The sequence below is a fragment of the Pseudophryne corroboree genome, chromosome 5 (assembly GCF_028390025.1).
Source record: "Pseudophryne corroboree isolate aPseCor3 chromosome 5, aPseCor3.hap2, whole genome shotgun sequence".
Taxonomy (NCBI): Eukaryota; Metazoa; Chordata; class Amphibia; order Anura; family Myobatrachidae; genus Pseudophryne; species Pseudophryne corroboree.
The window spans coordinates 224,102,328-224,115,599 of NC_086448.1; the positions used below are offsets into that span (position 1 = coordinate 224,102,328).

At 42.8% G+C, this 13,272-nt stretch overlaps 1 pseudogene; it reads right to left on the reverse strand.

The window, feature by feature from the left end:
• Positions 1–7,577: 7,577 nt before the first annotated feature.
• LOC134930461 (5S ribosomal RNA) lies at positions 7,578–7,697 on the reverse strand (annotated as a pseudogene).
• Positions 7,698–13,272: the final 5,575 nt, after the last annotated feature.

The window sequence follows — 13,272 nt, forward strand, 5'->3', positions numbered from 1 at the left end:
GCACCATTTTATACTTGTCTTTTATGTGCCCTTTGGAATGTTTTTTAACTATTTTGTAACGGTTTTTTAAAAGCATTCTTGTATGTTGTTTTTTTATGTGCAATTGTCTTAAACGTTCTTTGCAATAAACCCTGCATTGTTTTTTAAAAATCTTTTTATAGTCACTTAGAATATCTACCACCTATGGTCGCTCTGATCTTATTCACTTTCCCAAGGCTTGAATAAAAGCCTTGGTTCCTTTGTTCTGCAGGAACCAAGGCAATTACTTTGTCTTGACATAATTAGTGTATTGCGTTCAGGACATTTGTGCTGTCTTGAGCAGAAACTGGCAAGGCTGATTTGAAAAATCGGCATGGGGAAGGTCTTGAAATTCCAACTTGTAACCTTGGGATATTATCTGTAAAATCCAAGGATCCAGGTATGAGCGAAGCCAGACCTGGCTGAAAAATAGTAGACCCCACCCGACCGCACTCCAGCAGAGGAGCCCCAGCATCATGCTGTGGCTTTTGCAGAAGTAGTTGCTGACTACTGCTTCTGGGAGCCTGAGGGTGTTGTAGGTTTTCTACCTTTTCCTCTCCCCTTTCCTGTGAAACAAGCGGTAGTTTTAGCCTTTTTGTACTTGTTGGGCCGAAAGGACTGCATAGTATGAGAATTATATACTTTTTTAGCCGGTGCAGCTGCCGACGGCAGAAATGCTGACTTGCCAGATGTATTAGTTGATATCATGGCATCTAGTTTCTCTCCAAAGAGGGCCTCACCATTGTAAGGGAGCGCCTCAATATTTCTTTTGGATTCTGCATCAGCATTCCATTGACGGATCCAGAGCGCCCTGCGGGCTGAAATTGCCATAGCAGAGGCCCATGAGCCCAGTAAGCCTACGTCCTTCATAGCCTCAACCAAGTAACCTGCAGAGTCTTTAATATGACCTAGAATTTGCAGCATGTCATCTTTATCGACCGTGTCAATATTAACAATCAAGTTATCTGCCCACTTTTCAACTGCGTTACCTACCCACGCAGAAGCAATTGTGGGCCTGAGTAATGTACCCGTAGCAACATAGATGGACTTTAAAGTTGTCTTTAATTTGCGGTCAGCAGGTTCTTTTAATAAAGCTGACCCCGGGGCAGGTAAAATTATTTTTTTATTTAATTTAAAATAATCTTTTTCCTCAGGTGGAGGTGTTGTGTCAGGAAATTCCAACACATCTTTTATAGCGACTATCATACATTGAATGCTCTTAGCCAGTTTGGTATCTACCCCCCTCAAATCCCCAGTGTTGACGTCAGTGTCAGAATCTGTGTCAGTGTCCCTTTGCATAATTTGGGCCAGAGACCTTTTCTGGGAACTGGAGGGGTCCAGAGTGGTTGTTGTAGGTGAATCAGCAAATAAAGCATCTTCCACAGACTGTCTCCAATGCTTTGTCTGTTCTTCAGACTCAGAGAATTTCCTTGCTAGTTTAGCCATATTACTCTGCAGCTTTCTCACCCACACAGGCTCAGAACACTCTTGTGCCTCCAAAATGAGTTCCTCTGGGGAAGAGCTTTCTCTAGACATGGTACACGCGTGTACAGTCACACCACTCACACACACGGGAGCTAATGGGGACAGACCTACACTAATGTCTGTCAGGGGGACCCAGAGGGAATTGCCAGTCCACACCACGCGCCCTATATGTATTACATGCAATGAATATACATATATACCAAAACAGCGCTTTATATCCAATGTGAAGCCCGCAGACTTCAATAAATTATGTGCTCCCCACCCCTTCTATAACACCCTGGTACTTGTATCAGCGATGTGTGAGGAGAAGCAGCCTGTAGGATCAGCGCTCCGGCGTCTCTGTGAGGAGCAAATGGCACCAAATGAGTGTTACAAGCAATTCTGAGGTGAAGCCCCGCCCCCTGTAATGGCGCAGTTCAGCCACAGTAATATTTATACTGGCGGGGGTAGTGTACATCAGCGGCTCACATGTATGTACATTTTGCCACTGAGAGTAAGGATTTATCATGTCCCTCAGAGCGCGCCTCCCCACCGCGCGCACGCCCTGCACCCTGTGCTGAGAGACATGTTGCTACGCAGCCACCTGCGTTGCGCTGGTACCTTTATACCGCCATGATGACCGGAGGGCCCCTCTCTGCAGGTCTCCGGTTAATACTCACCAGCCTTCTGACTTCTGGCTCTGTTAGGGGGTGGCGGCAGTGCTGTGGGAGTGAGCAGCAGCCAGGCAAGGGCTGTGTTCCGTACCGTTCAGGAGCTAATGGTGTCCTGTCAGCGGAAGCAAAGCCATTAAACTAACTGTGAAGTTGGTTCCTACTTCCCGCCCCCCTAAGTCCCATGAAGCAGGGAAGCTGTTGCCAGCAGCTTCCCTGTAAAATAAAAAACCTAACAAAGTCTTTTTCAGCAAAACTCAGTAGAGCTTCACTGATGTGCAGCCAGTCTCCCGGGCACATTTTCTAAACTGAGGTCTGGAGGAGGGGCATAGAGGGAGGAGCCAATTCACACTGTTAAAAAGTCTTAAAGTGCCGAAGGCTCCTGCGGAACCGTCTATACCCCATGGTACTAAAATGGACCACAGTATCCTCTAGGACGTAAGAGAAATATATATATACTTATTCAATGATTATGTATGTATGTGTCTGTATGTATAGAGAATGGTGATGAAATAGAGGGCATAGGTGGAATGGGAATGGAGAGGGTGGAGGTGGAGCAGGGATGGAGGCGGGTACAGAGTGCAAATCAGGGGGTGGAGAAGAGAGAGAGGATGGGGTGGTGGATAATGGAGACAGAAATGGGCATGGAGTGGGGAAATATGCCCTTTAGAAAGTTTACTTGCCACTGTTCTTGCGCCAGGATGAAACACATTGGGAAACGATTTCTTTGGCTGATGTCTTCTGACTTATATTCAGATAAGCCATATCTTTATATACAAATTGTATGTGTCATTTTATTGATTGTTTTACTAATTTTTTTTACCCAAATAGAATGGCACTATGGGGGCCATTCTGACCCGATCGCACGCTGTAGTTTATCGCAGCGGTGCGATCGGGTCAGAACTGCACATGCAACGGCGCATGCCAGATGGCCGAAAGCTGTCAGAGCTCTACGATCTACGCTGGGCGTGGGGGAGCGGAACGGCGGCGTTTGCCCGCCGTTTCGTTGGCGCAGTCTGGCCAACGCAGGCATGGCCGGACCGTGCGGGGGGCGGGCCGCAGCAGCTGCGTGACGTCACACGCAGCCGCTGCGACCAGGAGCAGTGACGACCAACTCCCAGCCAGCCGCAGGAGCTGCGCTGGCCGGGAGTAACTCCACAAGTACAAAAGCATCGCCGCTGTGCGATACTTTTGTACTTGTGCGAGGGGGGACTGGACACACATGCGGGGCGGGCTAACCCTGTGCTGGGCGTCCCCCCGCATGTCTGTGTCCCTGATCGAAGCTGTGCTAAATTTAGCACAGCTATGATCAACTCGGAATGACCCCCCATGTCTGTTTCTATGTTTGTATTCTCATGAACCCTATTGAAAAAAATATACTGTACTTTGTTTCCTTTGTAAACTGTTGTGAAACCCCAACACTACTGTGGCAATAGTAAATAAGAATGTCCACCTTATATTAGTGTCGGTTATACACACAAGTGTAAAATGTACCTTTACACATACACAAATTATTAATGTAGCAACACGATTATCACACAATCTTCCACAAATCTACATGCAGAATGTTTTGGGATGCAGTCACATTGCTTCTATTTTACCAAATAATAAAAAAAAAACAGAAAGTTATACAATCTACAACAAACATTTGTACAATTTGTTGCTGTTGCTGCTTTACCCCTTTTAAATATAATGCTTTGCTAAAAAACATTAATGTAAAAAGAATTTCTGAACATTTTACATTTGTTCCTAATACCACAAAACATTAAATTCTATAAACTAAAAAAGTGATTGTCTTTGGTATTACATTTAATAACAACCACAGATACACATGCCAGTAGTGGCCAAAATTGTGGAAACTTTTTGTAAAATGTGTGTTTTTAGGGTTTGATTTCATATAACTGCATTATTTTTAAAGAAAAGCATACAGTATGAAGGTATATATCACTGGAAAGATATTTTTATACACAATATAGGGGGTCATTCCGAGTTGTTCGCTCGTTATTTTTTTGTCGCAACGGAGCGATTAGTCGCTAATGCGCATGCGCAATGTCCGCAGTGCGACTGCGCCAAGTAAATTTGCTATGTAATTAGGAATTTTACTCACGGCATTACGAGGTTTTTTGTTCGTTCTGGTGATCGTAAGGAAGTGGGTGTTTCTGGGCAGGAAGTGGGTGTTGACAGGAAGTGGGTGTTTCTGGGCGGAAACTGGACGTTTTATGGGAGTGTGTGAAAAAACGCTACCGTTTCTGGGAAAAACGCGGGAGTGGCTGGAGAAACGGAGGAGTGTCTGGGCGAACGCTGGGTGTGTTTGTGACGTCAAACCAGGAACGACAAGCACTGAACTGATCGCACTGGCAGAGTAAGTCTCGAGCTACTCAGAAACTGCACAGAGAAGTATTTTCGCAATATTGCGAATCTTTCGTTCGCAATTTTGATAAGCTAAGATTCACTCCCAGTAGGCGGCGGCTTAGCGTGTGCAAAGCTGCTAAAAGCAGCTTGCGAGCGAACAACTCGGAATGACCCCCATAATGCAGTTCACCACAATGAATTTTCTTTATTACATAAAATGTTATAGCTAAATAAAGATAGGGAGACTTTATTTGTAAAGACAGGTGATTTCTTAAACTCCAAACTAACCAATAGGAGTGATTGATCTGAGAGCCAATCAGGTGTTGTGATGCCACAAAATGGATCCAATAAGATGTTATCATGAGTAAGCTCACATTTATTGCTAACAGAATTGATAGTAAAACATCTTATTTAGTTGTTTGATTATCACTAAATTGGTCGCTGTTTTTTAAGTGTTTTTTTTTTTTTTTTTACTGTCATTTCCTGCCGTAAGCTGTGTAATTTATTTAGGATGACAAGCAAAGTAAAAAGAGTTGACTGGTCACCTAGAAAAAGATACAAAATAATTACTTTAGATGAAGAAGGTAACACTTACAACCAAATTATAAGAAAAGTAGGTGGCAACATAACCAAAGGAGGAATTTCCAAACTGTGGAATAAGTATCAACAGACTCTGGGGTCTATTTACTAAGCCTTGGATGGAGATAAAGTCGCTGGAGATAAAGTACCAGCCAATCGGCTGCCAATGTGCTTGAGTGATGGAAGTAAAATTGTCTAATGCAATTCAAAATGATGTACGTGAATGTTGTGTAAACACCAGTGCCAGGACTGTTTTCCGCAAACTTCAATATTTTGGATTAAATGCCAGAATTCCAGGGAAAAAGTTGCTTTTATCTCTCAAACACAGACATGAAAGATTAGCATGGACTAAAAAGCATATTAATAATCAGAGGATCAGTGGAACAGTGTCGTCTGGAGAGACAAAACCAGAATATCCATATTTGGTAGTGATGGCATGAAATATGTCCACAGAAGAACTGGAGAAAATTGGCTACCTGATTGCACAACACCTACTGTGAAGCATTCAGTCAGTGTTATGCTGTGGGGTTGTTTGACAGCAAAAGGTGTGGGATGAATTTATGTGATCAATGGCAGCAAATACATCAGTGTCCCACAGTGGGGAGGGGAGAGCAGTTGGGAGGAGCACAAACTATGCAGAGTAGTGTGTAAGCAGCAGGTGAATAGACGCTGTGCATATGCACACAGCATCTATTCACAGTGCAGAGAGAGCCTGGGTCAGCCTAGCATAACAGAGTGTGCTGGGCACGCCCTCACAGTGACAGAAATGGGAGTGAAATGAGGCTGCACCCCCTTTCCCTAGGCTCCACTCCTTTTCTGTTGCGGGTGCGCTTTTGAAATGCCACCAATGTTGGGAGGTATGTAACTGCAGCAAAGGCTTCCTGACAAAGTACTAATGAATATTGTATGAAACTAAGAAATGTACTTTCCCACAGTTCAGTACGTATAACTGTTTGCAAAATTAAAAATTTTGTTATAAAGTCCATTATATTATGTTGTATTATGTTCTAAATTACATTGCCATTGTAATGATGTGTGCTTTTTGGTATAATTCTAAAATATATTAGTGCTATAAGCTGTTAAACTTCAAAGATGCACATTTTACAAAAGGTTTTCACAATTTTGCCCACTGTATATATATATATATATATATATATATGTATATATAAATATATATATATATATATATATATATATACTGTATGTATGTATGTATATATATATATATATATAAAAGAGCAAAAATGACAGCACTCAAAACCGTAGTTCAGAATGAATAGATGGTGCAAGGCAGTAAAACAACATAAAGGCACTCGCTTTTCCAGCTCATTGGAAAAAGCAAAACAAGCTAGCACTCACGGTTTAGATGAGAAAACGAAGAAGATTTATTCCATATCAAGGGGACAAGTGTACATACAGGCACAGCCCAACAGCTGTTTCAACCGATACAGGTCTTCCTCAGGGGCTATCTGAGCAGTGTCTAGCACAGGGATAGAAATATAAATTGGCGCCAAAACAGCAAAAAACCAGCATCCAATGGGAGGAGAGGGAGGCGGGACAAGCCCAATTTTTTTTTTTTGGTATGTGAGAAAACGAAGAAGATTTATTCCATATCAAGGTGACAAGTGTACATATAGACACAGCCCGCTGCTCCCCCGGCTCTCCAGCTCCGTCGTGTCATCGCTAATGTAAACAAAGCCGGCGCCGTCCCTGGCAATGGCTCTGGTGCGCTGTGTGCGAGGAGGGGGACACCAGCACAGACAACACTGAGCCCGCACAGGGGACGGGGACAGTGTAAGCTGCACACGGTATATAACAAGACATGGAACGTGGCATGACATAAAAAAGTGTAAAATATAGCGCTGAAAGAGATAAAAACATATACTACATAATCACACAATGCACAATGCATAAACAAAAAGAATAACCAATGCAAAATGCAAGATGCAAATAAGAGAATGCGCTCCGCTGGGTGTCGCTGATAAAAAGGTGTCAAACAATAGCCGTAAACTGTCCCGTATGGACAGATCCCTGAAGCAATAACGATCATTAAGGCACTGTAGGCATTAAATGGACCAATAGGTCTAACTCAATCATATATCAGAAATGACAGCAGCAGTTAATGGCACAAATGGTGGTGGATGACATTGGAAAGTGTCAATGGACAATATTCAGGTTCCCAGCAGAGCAAAAACTAAACAGCGGCAGAAGAACAGGAAAATGAAGGAAAATCCCATAGGGGCAAAGATGTGGCAGGACACTATCAGCATCCCTGTGGATAGAGCACCTAAGTGAAATATAAAATGAAAGAAAATAAATAGAATTAAGGTAGAGCCACTGTGTGCAGATATTGGATGGATCGAAGGTAGTGCATTAAACGGAAGGGTAAATGATGCCAAGGGATAGGGGGTGGGAGCACAAGAACGCAGAATAAACAGAGATAACTAAAGGATGCCCATGCTATAGTCCGAGGCCATGAGTGGTCAAGTGATAAAAGTACAGCACCCAGTATTCCCAGACCGTCTCCAGAACTGGTACTGACTGGGCCCAACACTGCTTAGTTTCCAAGATCGGACGGAATTGGACATCGTCCAGTGTGGTATGGCTGTAGAAAACACTAGAATTCCACATCAAGAGCCGGCAAATGCCTATCCGTAACAGGGCAATGCTGGTGGTGATGGCAGAAAGGTGCCATAGCAGCAAAGTCACTCCCACAACCCATGAGGAATGGAAGATAAGTAATCGCATCAATACATCATGCACAATCACTGACACACGGCGGTGTCAAGGGGCTCAAGCAAAAAACTTAGTAGGTGAAAATGCATAATACTGGACACACGGCGGTGTCTAAAGAAATGAAACCAACAAAAGCAAGGGCTGGATCGCTTCACAAGAAACAACCCAACCTAAAGTCTTCATTAAGACCATTGGGAGTCAGAGTGTGTAATCTGTGAATCTACTGGAGTTCTCTTTGTAGTAACAGCCTGTCTCGGTCACCTCCCCGCTGGAGTGGTGGTATCTGGTCTATAATGCAACATTTAAGTTGATTGACCGTATGCTGTGCCTCTTTGAAGTGTCTTGCAACTGGTAAGTTCGTGAAGTCTCTCGTGGAATCTGTGGATGCAAGACATTTCTTAATAGAGGAGCGATGTTGGCTGAGTCGTTCTTTAAGCATTCTGCTGGTCTTGCCAACATACAGTCGATTGCATGGACATTTGAGAACATAGACAACAAAGCGGCTGTTGCAATCCAAACTCTGTTTAATTGAATACTCCTTATTGTCAGATGGATTGATGAAGCGGTTGCCCAATAACAGGAATGAACAGTTGGAGCATCCCGTGCATCTATAAACCCCAGGTTTTTTCGTAAGCCAATTAGACGTTCTCTTAGTCTTTCTTTGAGAAAAATCAGTCTTGACTAGAAGGTCCTTCAAATTAGGACCCCGTCTGTAGGCAAATCTGGGAATCAAGGAAAGGTCTTTGGTGAGCACTGGATCACTCGCAATCAAGTGCCAGTGTTCCCGAATTTTGTTGCGGATAAAGCCAGAGGCTGTAGTGAACATACTGCTGAAATTTAACCTGTCTTGCTCCATATCAGCAGGACGAACTTTTTTATGTAAAGCATCTTCTCTCTTAATCTGTCCGATCCTAGATAGAGCGTCATCTATCTCATTCCTGGGATAGCCTCTGTCAAGAAATCGTTGACACATGGACTCCAATGCAGCCGGGACAGTTTACGGCTATTGTTTGACACCTTTTTATCAGCGACACCCAGCGGAGCGCATTCTCTTATTTGCATCTTGCATTTTGCATTGGTTATTCTTTTTGTTTATGCATTGTGCATTGTGTGATTATGTAGTATATGTTTTTTTCTCTTTCAGCGCTATATTTTACACATTTCAATGTCATGCCACGTTCCATGTCTTGTTATATACCATGTGCAGCCTACACTGTCCCCGTCCCCTGTGCGGGCTCAGTGTTGTCTGTGCTGGTGTCCCCCTCCTCGCACACAGCGCACCAGAGCCGTTGCCAGGGATGGCGCTGGCTTTGTTTACATTAGCGATGACACGACGGAGCTGGAGAGCCGGGGGAGCCGCGGGCTGTGCCTGTATGTACACTTGTTGCCTTGATATGGAATAAATCTTAGTTTTCTCACAGTAAAAAAAAAACAGGGCTTGTCCCGCCTCCCTCTCCTCCCATTGGATGCTGTTTTGGCGCCAATTTATGTTTATATCCTTGTGCTAGACACTGCTCAGATAGCCCCTGAGGAAGACCTGTATCGGTTGAAACAGCTGTTGGGCTGTGCCTGTATGTACACTTGTCCCCTTGATATGGAATAAATCTTCTTCGTTTTCTCATCTAAACCGTGAGTGCTGGCTTGTTTTGCTTTTTCCAATGAGCTGGAAAAGCGAGTGCCTTTATATATATATATATATATATATATATATATATTATTGATGCTATTTAATTTAACTTTTATTGTTTTTATTTTTAGGAAACTCAACTGATAATCAAGTTGTAGAGAATATATTTAGTGATACTGTACATAATAGAGTTTAACAATGACATGTACCCAAGAACACATTATTAGATTCGGATTACACTTTCCATAGGATTTACGTAGAGTCCAAAGCTCATTTTCATTTGTGCAAAGTGACATTTTTAACACAAAATAACTATTCTGGTCTTTCAGAAGAAAGGAATACGGAACTGAATCACTCTTAATTGATTCCCAGCACCAATTTACTGGCCAGAGATCATAACCCAAATCATGAGGAATGCAATCCATTCTCGGGACAGATAAATTGTCCATTGTATGGCTGGTCTTTAGTATCACGCTATTTGAACACACACATACACATATGACAAATTAAAAACAAAGACCTTTATATACATTCCTACAGTGTATTGAAACCTAATTCCTTTATCACTTTGCTGTTTCCTGCTTTCTGCCACATTCAGTCCTGACAAATTTATTTTTATTGGTCTTGTTTTACAAAAGCCAAGGAATTATGAGTTGTAGGGCTGGTTGCTAAGGCTTGCGGTAATGTCTACTATAGGTGGCCCAGCCATTTCTAAGATTTTTATATACATCCACCATGATACTTTAAAAAAATACTTTCTAAGAAAATACTACAATATACAAGACACGTTTATTCAGTTGGTTTTAGGTGTTGTTTTACCTCTGTAATAATATGCTTTTTACATAATGAGTACTTTAGATTTCTACTAGATCACTTGATCTGAATTGTTTATCATGTGTAGAGTTACAAATCCAAAGCAGAAATAAAAAAAATTGTATTTGTTTTATTTTATGCACGGTATGTGTAAAAATATATCAAGTACTAAAACTGGTGGAATGAAGCAATGTTTGTAAACTAGTTATCGGGGAAGGTATGGATAGCATATACACTTGGGGCCGGATGTAATGAAGTCCAAGTTGGCCGGAGATCCAGGTTCCTTGTACATGATTGCCACTTTAAAAAAAAGTCAGAGTTTGACCGGGAACCAGCACCTCCAGCCAACTTGGACTTCATTACATCTGGACCTGGTCCTGTTTTATCAAATCACTTATTTGCGTTCAGACTGTGAGCTCTTGTGAGGTGGGTCCTAACTCTATACTTGGCCAATAGCGTATGTATATATGTATATATCAGGGACGTGCGGTGAGGTAAATGCTGAGGAGGCACTGGCTAGTACCAGAGCCAGATTTACACACTAAGGACCCTATTCAGTAAGAGTAGCAGATTCTGCTACAAAGCATAACCTGCTACTGGTTCTATGGCATGCTGGGGGCCGCCCAGCGGCTGCGACTGCAAATTAATTGCGGTCGAAGCACCTGTGTATGACCCTTGTCTTCACAGCCTGGCTGCGAAAGTAGGCGTACTGCCACCATCTTTTCCTTCCGAGCGGCTTCATGTGAAGTCATGCAGCCGCCCCAAAAATCAGACAGAGGCATTCACAGCCAATGCGCTGCGATCACATTGGCCAGGCTGCACACGCGCAGCACAGGACCTGCACATGCGCACTGGCACCAAATAAGGTAAATTGCGGTCACATCACGATGCGACTTGAATGAAGCCCTATATATGAGCCCAAATGATTCACATAGGCATTATACACAGGTCAGCAGTATATACTGCCGGAAATTTGGTGAGTTTTTATGTGTGGGAAAGGTAGTCAGGGGAGGCACTGCCTCATCTATCATAGACTTTTTACTCCAGAGTTTTGACTATGAAAGTAATTAGAATAATACAAAGAAGATATTTATAATATATTCTTTGTATTTTTCATATACTGTATATTTATTCATTACCTGTTATTTATATAGCGCACACATATTCCGCAGCGCTTTACAGAGAGAATATATGGCCTTTCACATCAGTCCCTGCCCCAATGGAGCTAACAATCTATATTCCTATCACATGTACACGCACACTCATTCACACTAGTTAATCCCCTTTGGCAGTGCCTCTAGTAAAGCCCCTTTGGTAGTGCCCCTAGTAAAGCCCCTTTTTAGTGCCCTTACACACACACACACAAAAAAAGTACCTAAACACCGCTCCTGTCTCCGATCCCTGCCGTCATCTGCTCTGGTGCCCGCTCCTCGGAACTATGGGAGAGACGTCATGACGTCCCTTCCATAGTGCACGCTGCGGGACTCAGGAGCAGGAGGCCGGAGCTCAGTAGTGAATTCCTGCCTCCGGCTGCCGCTGTGGGGAGGGAGCCGGGCGCCAGCTGGTAACACAATCTCAGCGGGTGCCTACCATCTTCCTGCGGCGCCAGGCTGACATCGGGTTAGGTGAGCTGGAGGAGGCTGAACTGGTTCCTTCTCCACATGGAACTGACGGAATGCAGTTCCGCCCCATTCCGGCTCACTTTAACCTCTGTATCTATCTACAGTATCTATCTATCAAAGCTAAGTAGCAAAGGAATCAAAAGGGGGGAATACAATTGTATGCCCCCCTTTTACTGCAGAGAGAAACAGGCACAATTGTTTGTGCTGCAGACGCCCATTTTTTCTGCTCGCACCCACTTGAGGTGGTCAGCAGAAATATGTCCAAAGACAAGCTTTTGGGCACCCAAACTGTCATTTGGCAGCGCACCTAGTAGTTTTCACTGTCTTAGCTGCTTTATGCAGCACATTTGGGCACGACATGCATGATAAGTAATGGGTGCCCGCATTACTCATGCCCAGCAACACAAACTGTTGTAAATCACCCGTCACTTTAGGTGGGAGCTGTGGACATGAGAAAACAATTGAATTCTCCCCAAAGAATGTTTAGCTAATAAGTAGCTGGGTACAGTGATATCGCCTTCATGGATCATTTTCTGTACAAAGTTGGCTACTGCAGCATTTGGTTATAAAAAAAATCTTTAAACATGACAAATTGTGTAAAGTCATGAAGTATAACGCTCAGCCTTAAGACGACAGGCATTTAAATATACTTAAGTAGATGCACTCATGTGTAGGAAGAGACAAGATTGTTTCTGGTAGACATCAAAGAATGTCTAATTAGTTTGCAGTGTTAAAAGGCCAATTGTTGGGAAAATAGGAAAAGGATAAATGAAAAAAGGAAAGTGAAAGTCAGCATGGTCAGCGATAATATCAGATCTGTTTTCACTTCAAATGTTTTACTTCCCTGGGTGTTTTTGAAATGTCCTTTTAGAACCAAAATGTTAAGGTTTTTAATGGTGTCATCTGGCTGAGAAAAATGATGTCCCACAGGCAGGCAGTAATTGGTTCTTAGCACTGCTTGACCTGATGAAAAAGAGGTTCTCTTGAAAACTTGTTTTGAAAACTGCTAGTCCAAATAAAAAGAAGTGTTACCAGATGCTACCCCACTCATTTTTGTACATTTATACAACTTAAAACAACTTTTTAGTAAGAGTATTTTGCTAAGACACACAGATGCAGTAGAAGCAAAATTTCAAAACTTTTATAGGTTGGCAGATTATTATTAGTATTATTATTATTATCCTTTATTTATATGATGCCACAAGGGTCCCACAGCGCCCAATTACAGAGTACATAAACAAATGATCAAAACAGGAAAACAGTAACTTACAGTTGACGACAATATAGGACAAGTACAGGGTAAATAAACATAGCTACATCAGCAGATGACACTGAAATAAGTATCAGGTGGCAGATGACTGCTGGATTTGGTGCAGTTGAAGATTATTAA